The 25,688-nt window shown below is 39.6% G+C and overlaps 2 long non-coding RNA genes across 3 annotated transcripts in view; both read right to left on the bottom strand.

Annotated features, from left to right (window-relative positions):
* Positions 1–22,991, bottom strand: part of LOC129640876 (uncharacterized) — a 155,069-nt gene extending 132,078 nt beyond the window's left edge. The window contains exon 1 of one of the 2 annotated variants that reach the window (XR_008709014.1): positions 22,582–22,991. This is a non-coding gene — a long non-coding RNA (uncharacterized LOC129640876). The remainder of the gene's footprint in view (positions 1–22,581) is intronic. The other variant, XR_008709013.1, reaches the window with a different exon arrangement.
* On the bottom strand, positions 643–21,478 carry LOC129640878 (uncharacterized). Its single transcript, XR_008709016.1, has 2 exons — positions 21,286–21,478; positions 643–1,530 (listed from the first exon to the last, which is right to left on the bottom strand). It is a non-coding gene; the product is annotated as an uncharacterized LOC129640878 (long non-coding RNA).
* Positions 22,992–25,688: the final 2,697 nt, after the last annotated feature.

Raw genomic sequence — 25,688 nt, 5'->3', positions numbered from 1 at the left:
AATCAGAGTACTCTCAATATACACAGAAACAAAAATATAAGTGAATGGAAAATTCCCAACAGTGCATTGTATGACTGGTTGACCTCTTCAAAATGTGTATTTGCTTGTTTTTCTTTTCAATAAATGGGCTATTTTAATACCTACTCACTAATGAGAGCTATCAATGTTTCCAACTGACAAACAGCCAATGCAGAAGGATTAAGAAAAACATGGATAATGATTTCCTTGTAGGTAAAGAGAAAAATTATCACTCACGCTGTGTTTCAAGGAAGTCTTTCTGCCAGTATTAAGTTCCTTGGAGAAGGGAGAGTTCCAATGCTTTACAAAATAAAATTTTAAAAATCAACGTGTTCAACTTGTTTTTACCTTTTGAAGACCTTCTAAAGAAAAGTGTCATTTTTCTAAGTTTTCTCTGATACAATATTTTTTCAGAACTATCTTTCCCTATTCTAGATTATCACAATTTTGCCTCTCCTGTGTCAGAGCAAACAAGAATAGATGAGAAAAGATTTAGCAAGTTAAAAATAATATGAACTTTAAAAAAAAAAAAAAAGAAGACTCACAAAGGTTTATTTGATTATGTCTCCTTCTGTAAATCTACTTCTTGGCCATAGTTTTTTTTTTTTTTTTTTTTTTTTTAAATACTCAAGGCCCAAACATGCTGGCTCCTACTGTGACCCAGAGTTAGCTGGGTAGGTCCTTGGACACAGACATAAACTCAGAATCTGGGTTTGCTCCTAGCATGTCACAGGCTTCTAGAAAACGTGGATTGTCAGGGACAGTTCGGGTGAGATGGGGAGCTACGTCTTTGGAGATTGGTTAGTAAGAAGGCATAGCATCCATCCTAATGCCTTTAGATTCATATTTTAGTGTAAGAAACAGGTAACTGTCAAAAGGAAAAGATATAAACACTGGTTTCCAAACTTCCAGCCTCATAGCCTTGATTTTCTGGCAGTTTCCACATGCTCAGACTGGAATTGATTGAAGCAGCTTATTTTGACTTTCTTACTCACCGTTCACGAAAAAGCAGTGAGCAAACACACATGGAAGGGCTAAGTATGCAAATACTGGCTGGGACTCCTAAGTTTTCTTCTTATGATCCTAGCAACTGTTTCTAAACATTCTGAATTCATGCAACTGCTCAGGGGTTCACCTACATGTTGTGCCAGGGAAAAACGGGTGTAGGAACTTCATGAAGTGGAATTGCTAGAGGATTATCAAAAAATAATATGATGCAGTTGGAAAATAATAGATCCAGAGAGGTGTGTGTGTGTGTGTGTGTGTGTGTGTGTGTGCGCGCGCGCGCGCGCGTGTGTGTAGATAATTGGGCTCTGGCTCATTTGCTTTGTGAGACCCATCAGACTGGAAGGTGATTTCTGACAGCATTACTGCAGCTGAGATGTCATGGCAGCAGCCCTCCAATCCCTGTGGCTGCAAACTCAGAAGCATCTGAGACAGCTCACTCAGATGGGTCTCCAGTGGAATCCGTGGCCAGATGGCTGGTGACTTCCTTCTTCTCCTCCTTGTCAACTGTGGATAAATTTCAGTTAACAAAGTTATTTCTGAAGATAGCCTCCTACATCAGGAGACTGTTGGGTTGAATAAACATCCCAGAATTTTACTTCTCCAAATGAATGATCTTACATGGCCACATGCAGAATCAGTGATTCTTCCTCTTGCGTTTCTGGAGCATGTTTTGGAATTGGTTTAACCCTGGTTTCAGAGCCTACAAAGTGGTTCTTTATGGCTTTTGGTTCAGTCAGGCTCTTCTCAGGGAATAAAGATGGACAGCCCCGAAATGCCAGGAGGAAGCATTTCTTTCCACCCTTTCTTACTGCTCCACAGTTCCTGGTTAAGTAGGAGGCAAAATGAGCTCTTATTTGCCTAAGTACCTGCTGTGATGTGTTTAAAATAAAAACAATCATTTCTTCCAAGTCATACATTTGGCGTCTCTTCAGGGACCGAAGAAATCCTTTCTCAGCTCTGACATGGAAATTGATTCATAATTCAGTTCACATTGATTAGTTGAAAATCTGATCTCAATTCTACCCAAGTGCTTATAGTTCACCGAACATCTGAAAACAGTGTAGAGTGAAATGTTTCTGTGGATTTTCGTTTGGTTTCCAGTTCTGCACTGGAAGCTCCAGTAGTGATGTGCTGGGAACTCCAACAGCCGCTGGGCCCAAGGATGCGAGAGCATCCTGTCCCCAAGGATGAAGGCACCGGTGTGGGCATATGTGTACCACGTGGTTCCCTCACCCCGCCCCCGGATGCTCGCAGTCCCCTGGTCAGGTGTGGAAAGATGGCAGTGAACATCAGACTGGGACTTCAGTGCCTTTGAACACCTGCCATTTGGAGCAATGGGGTAGAAGCAGTTGGGCATTCAGGGAAAATCAGAAGATTTGTCTTGACTGATGTCAAGCTGACAATGCACTGGCAATCTCGTTTTTGTTTTTTTTTAATGTTCCCACTCTTGCTAGCAGTGCTACAGAAAGCCCTTTATGAAAGCCTCAGCCTGATCTATCAGCCACTTAACCACGATATTAATTTTTTTTTTCAGTTGCTGAACTTTTAAGATTTGGAATTACTCTGGGCTGGAAACTAGTTCTGTAGCTCAACCACAACAGTCTGTTAATCAAACATTGCCCATCTTTCAGTAACTTGAGAGTTCTTTGGTGTCGAAAAGGTCCTCCTTTCTAACTACCCCTACACTGGTAGAGAAAAATAGATTAATCATACACCTTGTGGGTTTTTTTTTTTTTTCCTATAGGAAATCAGGTCAGTGCTGGATTTCATAAAATAGTTTACAAGAGGTTTGATCAGAATTTAATAAGCATATCTCACTTTTGATGGAATTTCCTGTGTCCGACACAGTTGCATTCTAAGTTTTTTTTTTACGGGGGGACTGTATGCGGTCTTCATTACTGTGTTGCACTGCACAGGCTTATCGCAGTGGCTTCACTTGTTGTAGAGCACGGGCTCTAGGGTGTACAGGCTCAGTAGTTGCCCTACAGCATGTGGGATCCTAGTTCCTGGACCAGGGGTCAAACCTATGTCCCCTGCATCGGCAGGTGGATTCTTAACCACTGAACCACCAGGGAAGTCCTGCATTGTAAGTTTTGATTAGTGGCTTTGGTTAGAAATCTGGGCTCCCAGCAAGTTCCCAAGCTCAGAAAGATGCTTGTAGGATCAGAGCTGACCTTGTGTGGACTTCTGGCTACAGTTTTTGAACAGTAGTAGCTTTACATTGGGCTTCCCTGGTGGCTCAGTGGTTAAAGAATCCACCTGCCAATGCAGGTTCGATACCTGGATTGGGAAGATCCTCTGGAGAAGGAAATGGCAATCCACTCCAGTATATTCTCTCCTGGAGAATCCTATGGACAGAGGAGCCTGGCAGGCTACACATGGGGTCACAGAGTCAGACACGATGGAGTGACTGAACAATAAGGACCATGTTGGAGAACATTTATCATGAAGGTACTCCTTGTCAGGTGCCAATTGAAAAAAAAAATCTCAGGAGGCAGTGAATTTAGTCAACATACACCTTCGAAGTCTCAGACCTGAGCTGCTGAGAGGAATGAAGAAAGTTAAGACGCTTTTACTTACAACTTTCAATTCTGGCTGATTAAACATTTAAATCTCTTTTCCTTAAATGACTAACACATCTAGATAGGGTGAGATTATTCAGAGGTTATTTTTCAAAAAATTTCCAAATCTCTGGCACAGGACTGGCAATATCCCTATAATGTTCTTTTCATTTAAAGAGTGGTGTTGCAGGAGGGGAAAAAAATCATTTTATTTACACATTGTAAAATGTCTAGCTGACAAAGAGCTTTCCTAAGAGTATTTGTTTTGGTGAAGTAAATTGGCATTGATGCAGAGAGACTGATTCAAGAGAAAAGGATGCCAAAGAGGAAACAACAGAGGGATAGAAATTAAAAAGTAATAAAGGAAGAAGTTTAGTGACTAGCAGGAAATTGCTTATCCATGGTCATTTATTGAAATTATACTTTCAACAACATGCTATAAGTAATACCAAAATCTTTATATTTTAATGGCACATTTAATATTTATTTCAAAGTCTTAAGGAACTCTTCACTCAAGTTAATATACTTTTTGGCATACTTGACATAAAAATCTACATACAGAAAATACAGTGCATCAACTGAAAAAAAATGCACAACCCAAAAGCTGAGAATTATGTTTTATTCAGTGGAATTTCTACACTTAAGCCCAGGAGTCAGCCTTTTAGCTCTAAAGGACTGCTCTGAAGAGGTAAGGAGGGAGCCAGGATATATAGGAGTTTTTGCAGCAAAAACTCAGAACATCAAAAGGTTGCTGTTAATTAAAGAAAACCAGACATCTCAAGTCAATGAATTTAGCACTTTCCTGTACATGGGAAGATGTAAGAGTCTGGGTTCACTGAAATCATTCCTTTGATACGCACCTTCACTATCTGGGGCCAGTATCTGGTTTTGTTTTCCATCGTGAATCCCTTCAGTCAGAGCGGCTGCAGTGGTTGACGGCCAGCGAGCCCCAACATCCTGTGTTTACTGACATGGCAGGTGACATTCTCTGTGCACAAGTAAAACTATCCCATTCTTATCCCTATTATGTCTTCCCTTCCTCTACAAGTATTTGGAGGGTCATAAGGCAGAGTGTTTAAGATTCCATATTCACACTGGGTAACTAGTTTGATACCCTCTTAAGCTCTGAGCCTTAGCCAGTATACTAGAGCTGACAATCCTATTTTTACAAGCCAATTATTAAACTTTCAGGAGGTTTTAGAGCGGATCGAGGGCCCCTTGGTAGTTTTAAATTGTCCATGTGGGAGGATTTACACCATGTTAATTGTCAAATTCTATGAACCAGGACTCACCCCAGCACCCCCAAACCTGAGAGCTAGTTAATAAACATTTACCAGTACACCACTGGTCAGAGCTATTCTTTGACTCTTTCACAAAATACCAAAGAAAATAAAACCTATTATACAATTCAGCTTTGACCAAAAATCTCTCTAAAATATTTTATACTTTTTTAACCAATTGTTTTAGAATTTCAGGAATCAGTACTATTAAATTTAAAGAATACAGGCCAATCACATCATAGTCTATTAGACTTACCTATAAATAATTCTATTTATTTTAATGCTTGTAGTAATGTCTTTTAAAGAATTACATACACTTTACTCAGAAACAGTTAGTGTCTCTCCATGATCTCCAGTCCCCTCCCACTGTCCCTCCCCTGTTTTGAGGATTTATTGATTTTGCAATTTGACTTCCTCAGAATACATTTATCTTATGAGTAACTGTGTATGTCAAAAAATATAGTAGTTACATTATTAGCCATTTGGCATGATTCTGTCAAAGAAAGACAGAAAAAGTCAGAAGACAATACAGCTGACCTTTGAACAACAGTGGGTTTGGGCCTTCAAAACCCCTCCAACCCCTGAGCAGTCAAAAATTCATTTATAACTTCTTCATTTATAACCAGCTATGTCCACTACTTTTTATCATCAGCCATCCATATCCATGGTTCCACATCCAGATTCAACCAAGCAAGGATTCAACCAACTGTGGCTCTTGTAGTATTGTAATACACATTCAGTGAAAAAAATCTTCAGAAAAGTGAACTCTCGTAGTTCAGATCTGTGTGTTCAAAGGATAACTGTCGTCACATCAATAGAAATTAGAGTAAATGTAAGTGTAAAATGCCCTGAGGAGAAGAGGAGGAGACAGCTTCCCAGGGCCAATATTATTTGGAGACAGCTGTGGTCAGGAAGGACTTCCTGGATGGAGTAAAGACCAAACTGAGATCTGAAGAGACACCATAATATAATGATTGAGACATGAGCTCTTATAAATTCCTAATGGACAACAAAAAGATACTAAATACATCTGCACATAAACTAAATTTTCTCCAACTAAATTTTTATAGAAAAAACAAGGTTGTTTTATTCATTTTGGCTTTAGCTTCACAATTGAGGAAAGCACAATGCTGCTCAAGGCATATTCTCTTATTTTTCTGCTGAAAACTAGGCCCTGGATCTCTGCATAATAAATACTCAGCACCTTTGTGGCAGCGTTCAGTATAAACCAGATTATGAGAGTGTCTTATATATTTAAACAAGGACAGGGGTTCACAGGGAGGTCAAAGAGTTTAAACTTTCCTTTTTTTCCTTGATTTGGCTCTTGCTCAATATCCCTCAGGAAATGAGCTGTGAAGGGATGTGCTGCCACATCAAAATTTTGAAAGAAGATACCTTAAAACCACCAAAGTAAACCTTCCTCTGGATAATTTAACAGACTGACCGTAGCGCATTTCATCACTGACCAACAGAGCAGAAATAGCTACTACAGCCAAAGGCTCGTTCCAGAAACGTTTCTGACCAGTCTTCTTGAGCTTTAGCTTCATGGTTCCATATTTAATCACTTTAGCACTTTGCTGGTTAAACAACTCTGATATGAACTGTGAATCCCAGAAATTGTTGTTTCATCCCAAACAGTTGGAAAATTGGTAATTCTCTTTTCCCCTACCAATAGTTACAGATGCAAAAAGATCATTCCAAATCCCATTTATTCTGCTCAATGAATTGTCTTGTTCTGTGGTTTTCAGAAACCTTAACCAACTGTCCTAGTATCTTTTTGTCTCATTTTATATAACTGCTTTAAACAAATCATCCAAGCTCAGAACTGAATTTATGGTAGCAGATTCAGACTCAAGCCCTGCAGAGCACTGGTATCTATTCTCCACGTAACACGTAAGAACAGTTTCCTAGGTCAAGCAGGGCAAGACCTCCAGATCAGTGAACCCTTACCTCTTCTCTGATTCACCTAGCCATTATTTACAAATTTTCTCTAATTTCTTTTAAAATAAATTGAGTATCTTTGTGAAATCATAGACACTATAACACTACTGTTGCTGTTTAGTCACTAAGTCATGTGCAATTCTTTGTGACCCCATGGACTGTAGCCTGCCAGACTCCTCTGTCCATGAGATTTTCCAGGCAAGAATACTGGAGTGGCTTGTCATTTCCTACTCCAGGGGATTTTCCTGACTCAGGGATCGAACCTGCGTTTCCTGCATTGGGAGGCAGATTCTTTAGCACTGAGCTACCTGGGAAGCCCCCATAACACTATTAATTTTCTTTAATTTTTAACAAATTAAATATTACTTCAATGACTTTAACTCTGAAAAGTTATAAATGGCAAATGACTTTTTCTTAGAGCATACAAGATACCAGAAATGTTACTGCTTTCTGTGCACCAGTGATGTTCATGAACTTGATCAATGTATAGTCATTTAGGAATCCACTGGGATAGAATATGAGCCAGTTGGTGTGAACCCAGCTGTGTCCACCACTTTTTTTTTTTTTTAATAACAGTAAAGCTTCACTTGTGTAGCATTTTTCTTTGTAATTTATTTAAAAAATCAGAATCTAAGGTTATAACATCCAGGGCCTTTTATATACTATTTCCTCAAAGAAATCGAGTCATCATCCCTCAGTTTATGTGGAGAATTGGTTCCAGGACTCCTATGAGTATCAAAATCTGTAGATACTGTGTCCACCACTTTTTAATCATCTGTGAGGGTCATGTGTCATGTACCACGGCTGGATTCTGAGTGAATGGCAGTTGACCAGAGGGGGATTGAAATGCAAATGTGTTCCCTGCACATATGCTCTTGATTCTAAATGATTGAAGCTCTGTTTTATATCACTAAAATCCAAGAGTGTCCAGGTATGAGGGGGTCTAGCCCAAACTGAAAGCAAATCAAGTGAATCTCTGAATGGGCCAAGCAGAACCAAACTTGTCCGTCATTTTCTCCAGGATCTGAGAGGTGATGGTCTCTGAAAGTGCTTTACCCTATGTCTCCTCTCCCTTTAGTTCTGGGCTCTAGGTCCAGCTCCCTCATCTAGACCCATTTTTAAACTGCTAGGGATCTCTGGATAAGCAGCTTATCCATGTGGACTACACATCTATATGATCATTCTCTGCATGATTAAACTCTTTACTATGAAAAAATCATCACAGGCCCCATTGAGCCATCTGATTCCAGGCTGGTTCCCTGTCAGATTCTAGGAACTTTGTTAAGCAAAGGAAGAAGCTCCTCCCAGCTGATCTTACCTTCTGATGCAGACATGTTAGTTCTAGAAACCCCCACAGACCTAAGTTACAGTAAGTCCATCGGAACATTATATGATGCAGAGCCTTTCTTCATGTTAGCAGCCATAGCTTGGACACTGAGAATAAGTCAGGGGTTTTTCCACCTGTTGGATTATATATTTTAATAGTAATCAAAAAATCACAATATTAACATGCTTGCACTGCTTAGTCAAGTGAGTTTGCACCATCAGCATCTTGTATTACTATTTATCTTTAATATTTTTCTTTGGGAGTGCCTTTGCACTAAACAAAGAAAAATTCTTCCTGTTCTCCATCTCCCTGTCCTTTGAGATGATGTTATACCAAACACTAATTTATAAAAAGAATGGTCTCTCAGAAGTGATGAAATACCAAAACTTTAAACTCCTTAAAGTTTAAAGTGCTGTTTGTTTCAAATCTTAACAACACTGAATTCTAATTTAGTCTCAACATTATAAATCAACATTCCAATAATTCTTTTTATCTAGCAATGATGCAAGATACCAAGTTGAGATTCCATCACAAGAAGACATACACTTCCCACACAATGTATGTTTGGTTTTGCATTCAGGCACCTGGGAGAATACTAGATTAATAATGCCTGTCATTTTCAGGTAACTTCAGTTTCCACTGTGTAATATAAAACCAATTCGAATAGGATTTTTAGCATTCTTTTCATTATTTATTAGACTTTCACTTAGTGAGACATAGTGTGTATATGAGTATGTCAGCTTATGTCTCAGTTTCCCCCAAATACATGATATTATACTTTCAACTTAAGGACTAAAAGTCTTAGGAGAAGCACACTGATTGAAACCACCCACCCTGGCCAGGCACCATAGTAACCATTTGCATGAGTTGTTTCATGGCAGGAGGTCCTGGTAAGGAACACAGAACTAATAAGCCTCCAACAACCCGAAGAGTTCGGGAAAGGTCAAAATGAGACACCACATGTCCGACCGACCACCCCCCAGAGTCCTTCTCTCTGGCATTCATCTTGGCTGAACAAGGCATGAACCACCAGGAAGGACTCGTAAGTCAGAATGATTGGCTCAAGACAACCGGGAAACTAATCCCATCACCATAAAACCCGAGACTGCAAGCCACGTGGCAGAGCTGTTCTCCTGGGTTCCCTTACCCTACTGCTCTCCACCCGGGTGCCCTTTCCCAATAAAATCTCTTGCTTTGCCAGCACATGTGTCTCCTCAGACAATTCATTTCCAAGTGTTAGACAAGAGCCCAGTTTCAGGCCCTGGAAGGGGTCCTCCTTCCTGCAACAAAAGTATAAAAAAGATTCACAAACATTGCTTATGTTTGCTTTCATCTGACTGATGACAGTTGTATCACATGGCCCCAGGCAGTGCTAGGAGAAGGCTGCTAAGTACACACAGACTGGCCAAACATCACTAAGAGAAGCAAGTCACAAGGTGTGGTCTGTGGTGGCACCAGACACCTGCATCAAGTAATTCCTCAAAATATAAGAAATTCACTTAAGGGAAATGCAGCTTATTTTAACAAATGTTCCTGTGGTAAATTTCAACTTCCTGTTGGATAGTTGTTATTGTCTGGGCTGCTTTAAAACTATTGTTAAGAAACAGCAGATCTTTAAAAATTACAAGCTTTAGTAGAATAAACTGAGCTATCAAAGTGTGGCTATACCCAGAGTAACACTTGGGTGAATTCAACCCAAAGGAATTATAACTTAATAAAGATATATGAGATAGCATCAGGGCATTTTGACAAAATATTTTCTGTCACTTTTATGAAGTTTACTTTTAAATATGTTAACTCAGTCTTTGGAATTTAAAAACAAATGTCTTCTATAACTGTTTAAATAGCTTTAGCATTAATAATTAATTAAATAGCATTCAGACATACTAGACTCTTTCCAATGTTAGGATTCTGGGTTGAAATTATTGCTTTAATCCGTTGAGTTGAAACATTTCTACTTCCAACACTAGAGTCAAAGGAGCAAGAAAGGTGATACAATAGAGTACCCTGATTTTAGCATTAACATGTGACTGGTCTCAACTGTCAAGTCTCTCTTGTCAGTTATCACCTACTCTCACCCCATTATCTCTGTCTAGTTTCAGTCTTCATTATTTCTAACATGGCTGGCAACTGTAGCTTCCTCTCAAGCCTCTGGGCCTCCAATCTTCCTCCCCCGCAACCACCCACCACCCTTCAGGAATCTGGCCATTTATACCTTCCTTAAAGCTACAGCAAGTGTTCAACTGCCTATTGTACTTAAAGTTCAAACTCTATTAAATAAACCAAATTTCTGTTAGGTAAATCAAGTGATGAAACAACTTCTTCACAATTCATATTTAACCTATTTCTTCAGCCTTACCTTTAACCATCATTTATGCACTCCTAAATACCTTGAACTGTAATTTTTACCACAATGGCTAAAACAGATTGTGTGATTAGACTCTCCCAGTTCTAATCCCAGTAGACACCTCCTAGACATGTGAACTAAAATTAAGTGCTTAATTTCTTTAAATTTCAGTTTTCCCATCTGCAAAATGAGTATTAAGGGATTGTTGTTAATATTCAATAACACAATTACTCAATAAAGAGTAGCTAGGACTAACCACAGCAAACAAACACTTTATTCACTCTTATTTCCATGCCTTTACCCAAAGCCATTTATTTGCCTGATGTGTCCCTCCCACCTGGCATCTTTTTGTCAATGAATTCCTATCTGTCCCTCAAAGCCTGATTCAAATGGCAACTCTCTTCGAAAGCCTTCCTCTGCCATTTCACTTAGAAAAAGGTAGTTGCTCCCACTGTGGTAATCTTACAGCATTTTGTGCATACTGCGCTATTAAAACATGTATCCTCCTAGATCCACATATACCTTCTTCCCCACACTGTAAGATCTGCATGGGAAACAGCAATAATAACTTTGCATCTTTGTATTAATGGTTGAACTGTGTCCCCCACAAAAAGATATATTTAAGTCTTAATACCCAGTACCTCAAAAGGTGGCTTTAGTTGGAAATAGGGTTGTTGCAAATATAGTTAGTTAAGATGAAGTCATACTGGAGTATGATTAGCTCCAATCCAGTATGACTGGTGTTCTTAGAAGAAGGCAGCAATGTGAAGACAAAGAAACAGAGAAAATAACATGTGGGGATGTTTAGCACTGTAACTTACATTCTGCTCATAAAGTGATAATTATTATTAATAATCAAGGCAGCAATATAAAGTTTTTCAACAGATGATTCATAAAAATGACACAATTATTCATCTTTACATGTTATCTATAATCTGAGGATACTGTGTCTGAGATTCCAGAAAATGTTTTCTCAAAACATTTTTTATTAACAGCACATTTGCTCTTAGTGACCTATTAATATATATAGTGTTATGCTGATATGTGCCCTACACCAAGCCCAAGCCACAACGAAAGATCACGCATGCTACAATGAAGACCCCATGTGCTGTAACTAAGCCAAATAAACACATTTTTTTTAAAGAAAAGAAAAAGAACACACCAAGTGAAGGTGGAAGCAGAGACGGGTGATACATCGACAGCCAAAGAATGGCAAGGAATTGCTGGCCTTCACCAGAAGCTAAGACAGACAGGGAAGGATTCCTCCTAAGGGCCTTCAGACTTCAAGCCAACATTTTGATCTCAGATTTCTAGCCTCCAGAACCGTGAGACAATAAATGTCTGTTGTGTAAGCTACCCAGTTTGTGGTACTTTGTTATGACAGACCTAGGAAAGTAACACATATTCCCAGATTCAGGGAAGAAACTCCAATATATTTGTGTTGGAGAAACAAATGGCTTTAAGAATTTCACTTAATCAGTTTGGACTTACATAGAAAAGTAAGGGTATGTAGATGGCTATATTAGATCATCAAAAGCTCTAGCTCTAAGAATCTATGATTCTGTGTGATTTCATAGTTTAGTGCCATATTTCCTTCCCTTCCCCATCTAAAATTTTAAGATGATAGATTCTTAGGATTTTGAAACCTTTGCTACATTCCTCCTTGCCCTGTAACCTACATTAATTGCTCATAAAGTGAAAATAATTACTAATCATCATGGCAGTGATATAAAGTTTTTAAACAGATGATTCATAAAAATGACACAATTATTCATCTTTACATGTTATCTGTAATGTAAGAATATTGTGTCTGAGACTCCAGAAAATTTTCCTCAAAGCATTTCTATCTACAATACATTTGCTCTCAGTGGTCTATTAATCTACTACACTGTTATGCTGATATGCGCCCTACGCCTAACATACTAATTTACAGGGAAATAACGGTATTTAGTTCAGTTCAGTTCAGTCGCTCAATTGCGTCCGACTCTGTGACCCCATGGACCGCAGCACGCCAGGCTTCCCTGTCCATCACCAACTCCCAGAGCTTGCTCAAACTCATGTCCATTGAGTCGGTGATGCCATCCAACCAACTCATCCTCTGTTGTTACCTTCTCTTCCTGCCTTCCATCTTTCCCAGCGTCAGAGTCTTTTCAAATGAGTGTAACATTACAGACAGATAAAACTAATCTTAAATTCTAGACCAGAATCAAGGTCTACTTCTCTACTTTAGAAACTGTAGCTAAGAAAAAGGAAAAAAGTCTAGAGGAATTTGGAAAGTGAAATGTAATTTCAGTCACAGTCGTTAGAAAGAACATTCACTGTATAACTGAAAATTCCAAAGCACACAAAGAAAACAGAAGGCCGTGCTATGTGGTGCCTAAAATAACACATTATTATAAAGTAAATCGATTTAATTTTGAGAGCATCAAAAATCCAAGACTATGAAAGTGTGGCTGCTGAGATCTCTCTGAGCCTTAACTTCAAGAATGTGCAGTGAAGGTGCTAAATCTGTCATAAAATAGAAAGCTCTGCCCTCCCTGAGCCAAACATCCAGTTTTCTGACACCTACATTTACTCGAAAGAGATGTTTCACCTTTTATTATTCAGGTCTGTGAGCACAAGATCCCCAAAGAAAGATGCCAGTATACTGACAGTCCAGTCTGCTGGCTTGCAGAACTTCTATGAGCATACATGTTCCACTCAGTAATCCAATAGTCCAACAGCCATGTGATAATCATGGGTTATGTCTTATCCCAGGCCCACTATTAGTTTGCTGTGGCAACTTTGAGCAAATTACTTTTTTTCTGAAGCTCAGTTTCTTCATTTGTAGGCCAAAATAATGACAGTCTCTGCTTCCTAGGATTTGTTGTGAGGATTAAAATAAGAGAAAGTTCAGAGTGCTTAATATAGAGCCTGGCATATTATAATCACCCAATAAAAGTTAACTGTTATCTTCATCAGCATTATTACTGGTGCATGTAATGGAACTAGGAAGCAAGTTAAGGGTAGGACAATGCCTATTTCTTAATGGACACCAGATAGTAACACTCTAGGCCAGTTATCAGTAAACTAAGCTTGTGGTCCAAGTACAATCCAAAGCTTGCTTTTGTAAATAATCATTTACTGGAACATAGTCACTCCTGTTCTTTTGCATGTAGTCTATGTGTACTTTCCCCTGAAGATTTAGTAGTTGTAAAAAAAGAAAAAATGGAAAGCCTACAGATCCTGAAATACTTATTATTTGGCCCTTTAAAGAACAAATTTGCTGATTCTGCACCAGGTCCTTGTAACTTCTAGTATGGTTTTCGGCACTTCAGACATGTGGACACTCAGGATCCCCACACGTTGTGAATCAGAATCTGCACCTTTACACAGGACCCCCAAGTGATTCAATGCACATTAAAGGCTGAGATGCACTGGTTGAGGCGGCTGCTGCTGCTGCTAAGTTGCTTCAGTCATGTCCGACTCTGTACGACCCCATAGATGGAAGCCCATCAGGCTCCTTCATCCCTGGGATTCTCCAGGCAAGAACACTGGAGTGGGTTGCCATTTCCTTCTCCAATGCATGAAAGTGAAAAGTGAAAGTCAAGTCGCTCAGTCGTGCCCAACTCTTAGCGACCCCATGGACCACAGCCCACCAGGCTCCTTCGTCCATGGGATTATCCAGTCAAAAGTACTGGAGTGGGCTGCCATTGCTGGTTGAGGCCAGGGATTGGCAAACCTTTGTAAAGAGCCAAATAGTAAATATCTCAAGCTCTGAAGCACTGCATCTGTGTTGCACCTGTTCAACTGTGGGAGAGCAGCCATAAACAACATGCAAACAATGGGCATGGTTCTATACCAATAAAATTATTTATGGAAACTGGAATTTTAATTTCATATGATTTTCTTATGTCACAAAATAACCTTTTAATTTTTCCAAATATTTAAAAATGTTAACACCTCTTTTAATTTATGCACCACATAAACAGGCCACAGGCTGGATCTGGCCCACCGGCCATAGTCTACAGGCTTGTGCTGGGCTGCTGCTGAACCAGCACTGAGCCCCTCCCCTCACTAATTCCACGATCCTAAATACACCTATTTATATTTTCAGTGAAGTTACCTGTCATTTATTTAACTTATCCTAGAATACATTTCTCCTCCTCCCACATAATTTCTCACTTGTGATATAAAGTTTCTGTCAAATGATGTGATGGCACACTACATCGTTTTTCATAAACAGAATAGAATATAGCACAGAGAAGCTGAGCTAAGAGACATATAGCTCTATCTATCTACCTGTCTATCAATAGATTTCATGTATGTATGTGCACACGTATACCTGCCTCTGAAGGAATGTGAAATTGATCATGATAAAGAACTCTCTAGCCCTAAATTTGAACCAACCATATCAAACATTTCTAATAATAAGTATGCAGTCTGGGGTCAAGACTCTTTATTTTGTATGCAAACCTGATGAAATATTGGGATTTTAAACAAATCAGTTTCATAAAAGAAGCTTAATTCATAGAAATCTTTAATTAATGTTTAAATTTTACTGAAGTTAAGTTCAATAGAAACCTGTCACTAGTGATGGCTAGATAAGAGAACTTTGTTGAATTAACATTAATAATTTAGGATCACCAATTTAAGAAACATGGAAGTACTCAAAATTCATCAGAAACACAATCTACATTAACTATCTGAACAATCCTAGAGGGAATATTTATATCTAAAATTTTTAATCTGAATGACTTTGTCAGAGTATGTTCTGACTCCTGGTCCAGGCTACTGCCACATTTTTACATATACTTTTTTTTTTTTTTAAACTTTACATAATTGTATTAGTTTTGCCAAATATTTATATCTTATTGACTCTCTTTTATCTTTCTCCCATCATTCAGTTTTCTCTCTCCTTTCTAGGATAATCTGTTTTCTGAGACAGGCCAAGATAAAGACCTTTCTACTTAATCTGACAAACCCTCTAACTATAAATCATTCACTAATGAAGATTTTTCCCCAGTATATTCACTAGGAAGATTTCACCTACAAGAAACAGAAAATCCTGGCCTAACTAGCTGAAGCCTTATGAAATTTATTATTTTATATAAGATATTCTCAGGTGAGGCAGCTTCAGGATTGCTTAATTCAATGCCTCAACAACATCATGAAGGACTAAGGATCTTTCTATCATTCTACAATGCATTCTTCGGGATATGGCCTTGTCCTTAGGCTAACTACCTTATATCATAATCAGACAAAAGAACATCTAGTGAAAATAGTGTTTTTGTGTATCTCTTTTTAATTGTGACAAAAATTTTCGCAAAGTTCCCCGGAAGATTTCATTCCTTGCACTAACCAGAAATGCATCATACCTATTACTAAAATATGAACAGCCAAGAAGAATGAGATTATCATAATTGGATTAGGAAAACATATGGCTTTATTAAAGAGGTTAAATTATATGAACAGAAATCCCTATTAGGGGGAAGGAGGAGTGGTGTAGGAATTATCACTGAGTAAAATCAAACAATACTCAATATGACAACTGAAATTCCTATTTAGCAAACTGTCCCTAATAAAGGGTATCTCATTCATCAGCCAGAGTTAAACTGAAGGTAGCTAATTGTGTGTGTGCGCACTCGCATTCTTAGTCGTTTTCAACTCTTCCCGACCCCCTGGACTATAGCCTGCCAGGCTCCTCTGTTCGTGGAATTTTCCAGGCAAGAATACTGGAGTGGGTTGCCATTTCCTACTCCAGGGGATCTTCCCTATTCAGGGATCAAACCCACATCTCTTTCATCTCCTGCACTAGCATGAAGATTCTTTACCACTTTGCAACCTGGGAAGCCCAGCTAATTAATTTTCAAGAAATAGATACCACTGGGAGATTCAGACTGTGACTGTATAATCTGAATATTGGTCTAATATAGATCTGAAGCAGCCAAAATGTAATTACAGAACTGAAGGCACATACCACACTGTGATTTCCCTGGACTTTCCCGGTGGCTCAGACGATAAAGAATCCGCCTGCAATGCAGGAGACCCAGGTTCAATCCCTGGGTGGGGTTCGATCCCTCGGTCAGGAAGATCCCCTGGAGAAGGGAATGGCAACCCAATCCAGTATTCTTGCTTGGAGAATCCCATGGACAGAAGAGCCTGGTGGGCTACAGTCCATGGGGTCGCAAAGAGTCAGACATGACTGAGCAACTCAATTTCACTTTCTTTCATCACAATCTGAGGATAGCTATAGAGCTTTGCAAAATCTAACGCTAACATCTTTCCGTAAACCAATATCCATCATGTGATTCGGGCAGTTGGTATTTGTAATCAGCAACCTGGCTCCAGCCAACTTTCTCAACAATATCATCAATTCCAGTTAATATCGGAGAAGGAAATGGCAACCCACTCCAGTATTCTTGCCTGGAGAATCCCAGGGACGGAGCAGCCTGGTGGGCTGCTGTCTATGGGGTCACACAGAGTCGGACACGACTGAAGTGACTTAGCTGTAGCAACCAATTAATATGAATGCTAATCAATTAGAATCTGCATTCTTTTTAGATCCCTTTTCATCCACCTCAATCAAATGCTTGTCATTTTAATAATAGTCTCTTGGTTCCTGCATTCCCCTCATATTTTCACTGGCTTTTGATCATAACTTTACAGTGATTCCAATTTTCGCTATTTGTACTCATCAAGAGCAACCAACATTTGCTTTTACAGGTGGGATATTAGGGAGTGGTAAGGACTGCGGAAAAAATCAAGAGCAGATGGTCTACTCATGGGATCAGCTGCTTCTCAGCTTGGCTGACTTAGCTGATGCTACTGGTTTTCAGGCTCAATATGATGAGATTTTCCAGTTTTTCAAGAGAAATTAGGAATATAGATGCTTATGTAGTAATCTCCCAATTTGAAGTGGCTGATGGGTGATAAGAGGACCAAAATAAGAAGAGAAGTTGGTGCATTCTCTTCCTTCTGTCTCTCACTGTCCACCCTTAGTGTCTACCTAGCAGCAGAAAGTACAGAAAGCTTGGTGAAGGCAGAGCACTGTTTCTGAGACCCAGCTGGTGACAGGGCAGCTTTGCAGACCATTACCACTTATTTTTCCCAAACAACATAAACCAATTCTAAATATATTCTAAAACTACTCTAAGTATTCCAAATATAACATAGAAAACTTTCAAACAAACTTCCTTCTGTAATTTAAAAGTCTAAATCAGAAACTGACTGATATTTGTTAATACACATCAGGACCTGACATGTCTCAGAGACACTTATCTTACCTTCCTGTTATGTTTTGCTCTTTTTTCATAAGAATATAGTTTTATGTTGAGTAATTTAGGATGGGGGTGTCTCTTAATGGGCTTAACAACAAGTGCTATTTAAGTATTTTGCTGCTAAAAATGTGACAGTTACACTCTCTTTTTCCCATGCATGTTCTGAAGACACATTTAAACATTCAATCTGTGAGAATCTGCTTACTTCCTCTGCAGAACATCGAAGAAAAAAGTTACTACCTGAACAGAAAGATTAAAGTGTTTAAATGTGATCAGAGATCTAGAAATAAAATAACATACTCCATAAAAAAATTGTGCGAAATCACAACACAGGTACATTGTAAATGAACAACTCAGAAATGCAGTATAAGAGAACAGGAACATAAGAGATGCTATTAAAGTAAGCTTTAGAATAAGCAAAACCATATAAATTTTGTTGTTTTTTTACAAAGAATAAAGGAAAAATAAGATTAAAATGTCGATATTTAATTTTGCCACTCTTTGAACTTAAGGGTGAATTGTAGCTTGAGAATTTTCTAAAGGTTTGATGAATAATAATTTCCCTTTAAATCCAAAGTTTTTCCCTAATAGCTTTTTGGAGAACTGTCTGATCCTTGACTGTACACAGTCTTGGCTTATGAATAAGGCAAAACAGTTTATGAGGGATAGAGTCTTTGATATATAGACGTGTGTGTGTACATGCTTAAACTGTTTATAATGGAAATGTAACCAGAATAAAGATAAAATTACATAATGGATTCTTATATGATGTAACCACTGCCTCAGAGTCTTGGGAAAACTGTTGTTCAGAGACTTCCAGGATTCCAAGAAATCAACAAGGAAGTCGAAGAAAAAATGTAGGAAAAAATTTTTTTAAGTTCACTGTCCAAATGGGACCTACTTAAACTCAAAAGCTTTTGCACAGCAAAGGAAACAATAAACAAACAAAAAGACAATTCTCAGATTGGAAGAAAATATTTGCGAATGATGTGACTGATAAGGGAGTAATCTCCAAAATTTACAAACAGCCTAGACACTTAATAGTATCAAAACAAACAACCCAAAGAATGGGCAGAAGACCTGAATAGACATTTCTCAAGAGGACATATGATGGCCAACAGGCACATGAAAAATGTTCAACATCGCTAGTTATTAGAGAAATGCAAATCAAAACTATAATGAGATACCACCTCACACCAGTCAAAATGGCCATTATAAAAAAAAAAAATCCACAAACAACAAATGCTGGAGACAGTGTGGAGAGAAGGGAACCCTCCTGCACTATTGGTGGCAATGTAAATTGGTACAGCCACTATGGAGAACAGTACGGAAGCTCCTTAAAAAACTAAAGATAGAGCTACCATATGACCCTGCAATCCCACTTCTGGGCATATATCCATAGAAAAACATGGCCCAAAAAGACAGATGCACCCCAATGTTCACTGCAGCACTGTTTACAATAGCAAGACATGGAAGCATGGTAAATGTCCATCAACAGAGGAATGGATAAGATGATATGGTATATGTATACAATGGAATATTACTCAGCAATTAAAAAGAAAGAAATAAGGCCATTTGCAGCAATGTGGATGGACCTAGACAGTGTCATGCTGAGTGAAGTAAGTCAGACCGAGAAGGAGACAAATATCATACGACATCACTTATATGTGGAATCTAGAAATGATACAAATGAATTTAAATACAAAACAGAAAAAGACTTACAGACTTAAAAAACAAACTCCTGATTGCCGAGGGGAAGGGATAATTAAGGACTTTGGGAAGGTCATGTATACACTAATATATTTAAAACGGATAACCAACAAAAACCTATTGTATAGCACATGGAACTCTACTCAATATTATGTGCCAGTCTGGATGGGAGGGTGGCTTGGGTAGAATGGATACATGTATATGTATGGCTGAGTCCCTTCACTATTCACCTGACACTATCACAACAATGTTAATCGACTACACCCCAATACAAAATGTTTTGGTGTTATAAATAAATAAATAAAGTGCTACAAGGAAAAAAAAGAAGTCTGCTGTCTAATCTAAGGTTATTTGAACGCTTCTATAGATGTTTATTGGAACAGCTGACACTGAGGCTCCGACACTTTTGCCCACCTGATATAAGAGCCAAACCACTGGAAAAGACCTTGATGTTGGAAAAGACTGAGGGCAGGAGGAGAAGGGGACGACAAAGGATGAGCTTGTTGAATGGCATCACTGACTCAATGTATATGAATTTGAGCAAACCCTGAGAGAAAGTGAAGGACAGGGAAGCCTGGCACGCTGCATGCAGTCCATGGGGTCACAAAGAGTTGGACATGACTTAGTGACTGACCACCACCACCAATAAATGTTTATGAGATTGTATCACCTAGTATTAAGGTTCATAAAATACATCATTTATACACACAACAACCATATGAGTCAAACTCTCTAAACTTTCAAGTTACCACCCAGCTTAAATCCATCTCTTAAACTTGATTTAGTATGTTGCTCTGGATTCCTCCTGGACAGGACAGACTAGATATTGGGAAAGCAGCTGAAGACACAGACAAACTACTGACTTTCATTCTTTCTCTCTAAAAGGCATTTAACAGCACTTTCTGTTTCAGACAGGTAAGATGTTGGTTTATGTGTATTTTCATTTATATAAAGTATTGAGATCTTGGAATCTGAAAGATCATTTTGGTCTTTCAAAAAATAAGGGGAAAGTGAGGAGCAAGGCATTTTCCAAATGTGTGAACTAATCTGCTCTTTTTGCCACTTTGAGTTTTGGAATGGAAGTTATAATCCAAATTATTTTTATGATTCAAAATATCAACAAGTGAACCAAAAAAACCCACAGTAGTAACAAGTATTTGTGATTGTGAAACACAAATCAACACATACTCTCTTGCTTCAAGCGCATTTATGAAATTATTTCCATTCTATCTAGTTCTGGTACTGGTCCAAAGGATGGGGAAAAAAGAAAAACACAAACCCATTAACACAAAAACACTAAAAAAAAAAATACCTAAACTTATTCATTGATAAGATTTCTAAAAGTTCAGAATGGAAAGCATAACAGGAAATGATAGTTTGTTTATAAACAGCTTGATAATGGACTAAATGAGAATTAGTCCATAGAAGTCTTAATTTGGTCATATTCATTGTTAAAATAGTCCCTGGAGTTGGTGATAGACAGGGAGGCCTGGCGTGCTGCGATTCATGGGGTCGCAAAGAGTCGGACACGACTGATCTGATCTAATCTGATCTTACCTAGCTTGGGCTTCCCCTGTGGCACAATGCTAAAGAACCCACCTGCCAATGGAGGAGATGCAAGAGATGAGGGTTCAATCCCTGGGTGGGGAAGATCCCCTGAAGTAGGAAATGGCAACCCACTCCAGTATTCTTGTCTGGAAAATCCCATGGACAGAGGAGCCTGGCAGGCTATAGTCCATGGGGTCGGAAAAAGTCGGACAGGACTGAGCGTGTGCGCGCGTGCATGCACGTGCGCGCACAAACACACACACACACACACACATACACGTCTTACCTAAAGCTTGTGCTGTGCTGTGCTTTCTCACTCAGTTGTGTACCGCTCTTTACAACACTATGAACCACAGTTCACGAGGCTCTTCTGTCCATGGGGTTCTCCAGGCAACAATACTAGAGTGGGCTGCCTTGCCCTCCTCCAGGGGATCGACCCAACACAAGGATCAAACCCAGGTCTCCCGCATTGCAGGTAGATTCTTTACAAATGGGCTACCAGGGAAGGTCACATAAAGTTTACAATTGCTTATAACTTTCACTCTGCCTCAGTGACATTTTCCTATCTTTGTTCTCTATAACACCATGGTAAGTAAAAATGAGCTGAACCAGGACTCCTAAGGACTCATGGTTTTCTCATCTTCTTTGCCAGGCATGGCTTCTGCTCCTTCTGTGACCCTCCTAGTTGCTGAGGGGAAGTCTGTCCCTTTAACCACCCCCCCATACCCCCAACCAAGTCATCTTTCAAGTCCTGAAACTCCTGATTTTGACTCTTTTTTTTCCTAATTAGTTGTTCAGTTGCTCTTTATACACACACAGACATTTATATACACTTCCAAAAATTTACTTATTTACTTAACCTCACTGTGCCAAGTCTTAGTTAGGTATGCGGGATCTAGTCCCCTGACCAGGAATGGAGCCCTCACCCCCTGCACTGGGAGGGTGGAGTCCTGGCCACTGGACCACCAGGGAAGTTCCTCAGTTCTTTCCAAGCAACTCTAGGTTCTGGGAGTGGTGGCTGTTTTAAATATCCCCATCTCTGAGGATTTTCTTGGTATTTCACTAGACGAATCTGAACTCCCCCACCCCGCGCATTCCCCCTGCATGAATGACTTGACTTTGACTGAAGGCAAAGTCCTGAAAAGGATCCAATTCCATTCGCGTGACGGAGCATGAGACAGCCTTACAGCACCCGGTGCCTGCATCTGCATCTGAGGGCACGACAGGGAGGACGATGCCGTAGAATGCACCGCTGTTTGCTAGTTGGACATGAATGGTCAACTGGTGTTCTGTCAGAAATTCAGCTTTCCCTTCTGTTCTCCTAAATATGTGATGGATTTGTGAAGTAAGCTTACTCCTTCCAAAAATGGGTGCACTTTTTACCTCAATTCACTCCTAGAGCCTGAACTTTTAAGTTTCTTGCCAAGAAACATATCCCCATCGTGGCACCCATACCCACTTTCCCTGGAACATTCCAGCACCAGTTTTATGATAGCCCCTTCATTGCGTTGCTCCCACCACTCACCCGATACCCACCCTCTCGTCCACGCCCGGGCAGGCAGGGCTGGGACACCAGACCTACCTTGGCCACGGGTAGCACCGGGCAAGTGAGGGTGGCAGGGACAGTGGCTTCTGAGTGCACAGGAGTGGGTGGTGGTTGACGAGATCCGCCCTCAGGTAAGCGGCGTGAGGAGAAGGACACCAGCGGCTTGGGCAGGAGAGAGAAGGGCCGTAGAAGTAGACAGCGCCGGCTATTTTCAGGCGGGCTTCATTTGAGTGGCCTCCTGCCCCCTAATATCTGATATTAGGGAAGAATGGTGGCAAACTGTTTTCCTCCTCAGTTACAGTTGGACACCTGCCTGCTCTCCGCGCACAGGGGGCTTAGGAACTGCCCCTGAAAGCCGAGAGCCTCTCGCGCATGCGCAGTCGGCTTCCCAGAACCGGCCCGCTCCAGTCTGATCCTGTCAAGGCTTGTTGGCCTAGAGCTTGGTTCAGCGCAGGTGAGCCTCATCCGGGAGCTAGACCCCGCCCCACCCCCCGCCCACCGCCAAACTCCTGCCCAGACCCACGCAGTCAACAGGTTAGCTTGACCAGACCGCTTCCTGCCTTATGTAGGATGTAGAGAAACTGGAACTGGAATTATATGCATATATATATATAGGATTTGTATGTATGTGACGGCCACTGCCCTAAACATCAAATTGACCATGCTGTTTCCACATTCAATGGGGCGCAGCAGAGGGAAGGATTTTCTCTCCGTATCTGTGTATCTCCCTACCTGCCAAGCTTCTTCCGCGCATGTATCCCTCAGTCCATGTATCTACGGTCCACCGAAGCAGCTAGGAACAAAGACCCAGGAGAAATGAGAGTTCCTCCTTAGGAGAACAGGAGGAAAAGGCTAGGGAACTTGGTAACCCCCGACCTCACATTCTCTTTAGGAGAATAGAGGGTAGAAAACAGTTTATGCCGTGGGGCCAGTGGGCTGAGGGAGAGAATTCTGGGCGTGGTGATTTCAGCAGAGCTGGGCTTACTGCTGAGGAGCAGAGGTGTAGGGAGGAGACTGGGGCCACAGTCTGGGGCCACAAAGGAAACGCTTTCTCTGCAGATCCAAGAAAGAAAATTATTTGGGGAACTGGAAAGAAAAGACCCTAGGATACTTTCCTCTTTTCCCAGGTCCTTAGGAGCATTTTGAGACCTCCCTTGTAGCTCAGTTGGTAAAGAATCTGCCTGCAATGCAGGAGACCGGGGTTCCATTCATGGGTCAGGAAGATCTCCTGGAGAAGGAAATGGCAACCCACTCTGGTATTCTTGCCTAGAGAATCCCATCAACAGAGGAGCCTGGCAGGCTACAGTCCATGGGGTTGCAAGAGTCGGACACAACTTAGCAACTAAACCACCACCACCACTAGGAGCATTTTAAAATTATCACAGTCTTCCTTCCTATTCTTCCTATTCCTTCCTTCCTTCCTTCGTATTCTACGAATTTAATATAATTTATGAGCTTTAAGCACCCCACTCCAGTACTCTTGCCTGGACAATCCTATGGACGGAGGAGCCTGGTAGGCTGCAGCCCATGGGATCACTAAGAGTCGATTAGGACTGAGCGACTTCACTTTCACTTTTCACTTTCATGCATTGGAAGTATTTGGCAAAACTAATACAATTATGCAAAGTTTAAAAATAAAATTAAATTAAAAATAAATAAAAAAAAATAAAACAAACTCAAAAAAAAAAAAAAAAAAAAAAGGAAATGGCAACCCACTCCAGTGTTCTTACCTGGAGAATCCCAGGGATGGTGGAGCCTGGTGGGCTGCCGTCTATGGGGTCACACAGAGTCAGACACGACTGAAGTGACTTAGCAGCAGCAGCAGGAGCTTTAAGAATGTATAATACTTCCATTTTTCTCTCATTTCTTGTGCCATAAATTTCATGCAGTTTATTTCTACTTATGCATTTTTTAAACTGCTACTTTGTATTACTAATTGTTTTCTTCAGACACGATGGCTCCTATGCTAAGTGTTTAGTTAACTTTCTAAGAAACTGCTGAGATATTATCCAAAATGAATGTGACATTTTACATTCAGCAGCATGTGAGGGTTCCAGCTTCTCAACATTCCTGCCAACGGTTGAAATTGTTAGCATTTTCAATTGTTTATATTGGGTGTACAGTGATATTTACTGGTAATTTTCAATTTGCATTTTCCAAATGATTGATGATGTTGGGTATTTTTCTTGAGCTTATTAGACGTAAGTGTCCAGATCTTTTTCTTTTGTCCGTTTCTTATTTGGGATGATATTGTGTTATGAACGTTCTTTATATATTCTGTGTATATATGTGTGTTTTACACCCTTTTTCAGATACGTTTTGCAAATATTTCCTCCCGTTTTGCAGCTTGCCTTTTCATTAATAGTGTCTTTTGACAAGCAAAAGCTTTGATTTTGATGAAGTCTAATCAAATTTTTCATTTATGGCTTATGATTATGTCTTATTGAATAAATCTTTGCCAAATCCAAAGTTATAAAGATTTTCTCCTGTTTTCCTCTAAAAGACTTACGGCCTTATCTCTTATATTTACATATATTACTTATTTTGAATCATTTTTTAATGTATAACCTAATAAAAAGAGTTGAGATTCATTTTTTTCCATACAGATATCCAGTTATACTAGCAGTTTCCTGAAAAGACAATCCATTCCTCCTCTGATTTTTTGATACTTTTGTTGAAAATTGATTGATTATATGTGTTGATCTATTTCTGAATTATCATATCTTTTCCATTGATCCATGTCTATTCTTTACCATTATTATACTGCTTTGAATACAATAGTTGTATAAACTTTGAAATCAGATGATATAATTCTTCCAGTTTTGTTACCATCATCCCTAGATAACCACAGGGAATTGGTTCCAGGACCCCTGCCCCTACAGATACCAAAATCCATATGTGTCCAAGGTGCTTATGTAAAATGGCATGATATTTGCATATAACCTTCACAATTCTCCCATATACTTTAAATCATTTCTAGGTTAATTATAATACCTAATACAATGAAATGCTATGTACTTGGGTTGTAAATGCCATATAAGTAGTTGCTAGTGCATGTCAAATTCAAATTTTGCTTTTTGGAGCTTTCTAGATTGGAGAGGCAAGGATATTTTTGATCCATAATTGGTTAACTCTATGGATGT

Source organism: Bubalus kerabau, unplaced genomic scaffold (assembly GCF_029407905.1).
Source record: "Bubalus kerabau isolate K-KA32 ecotype Philippines breed swamp buffalo unplaced genomic scaffold, PCC_UOA_SB_1v2 scaffold_50, whole genome shotgun sequence".
Taxonomy (NCBI): domain Eukaryota; kingdom Metazoa; phylum Chordata; class Mammalia; order Artiodactyla; family Bovidae; genus Bubalus; species Bubalus kerabau.
The sequence above is the reverse complement of the archived record's forward strand: the minus strand, read 5'-3'. Positions and strand labels throughout refer to the sequence as shown.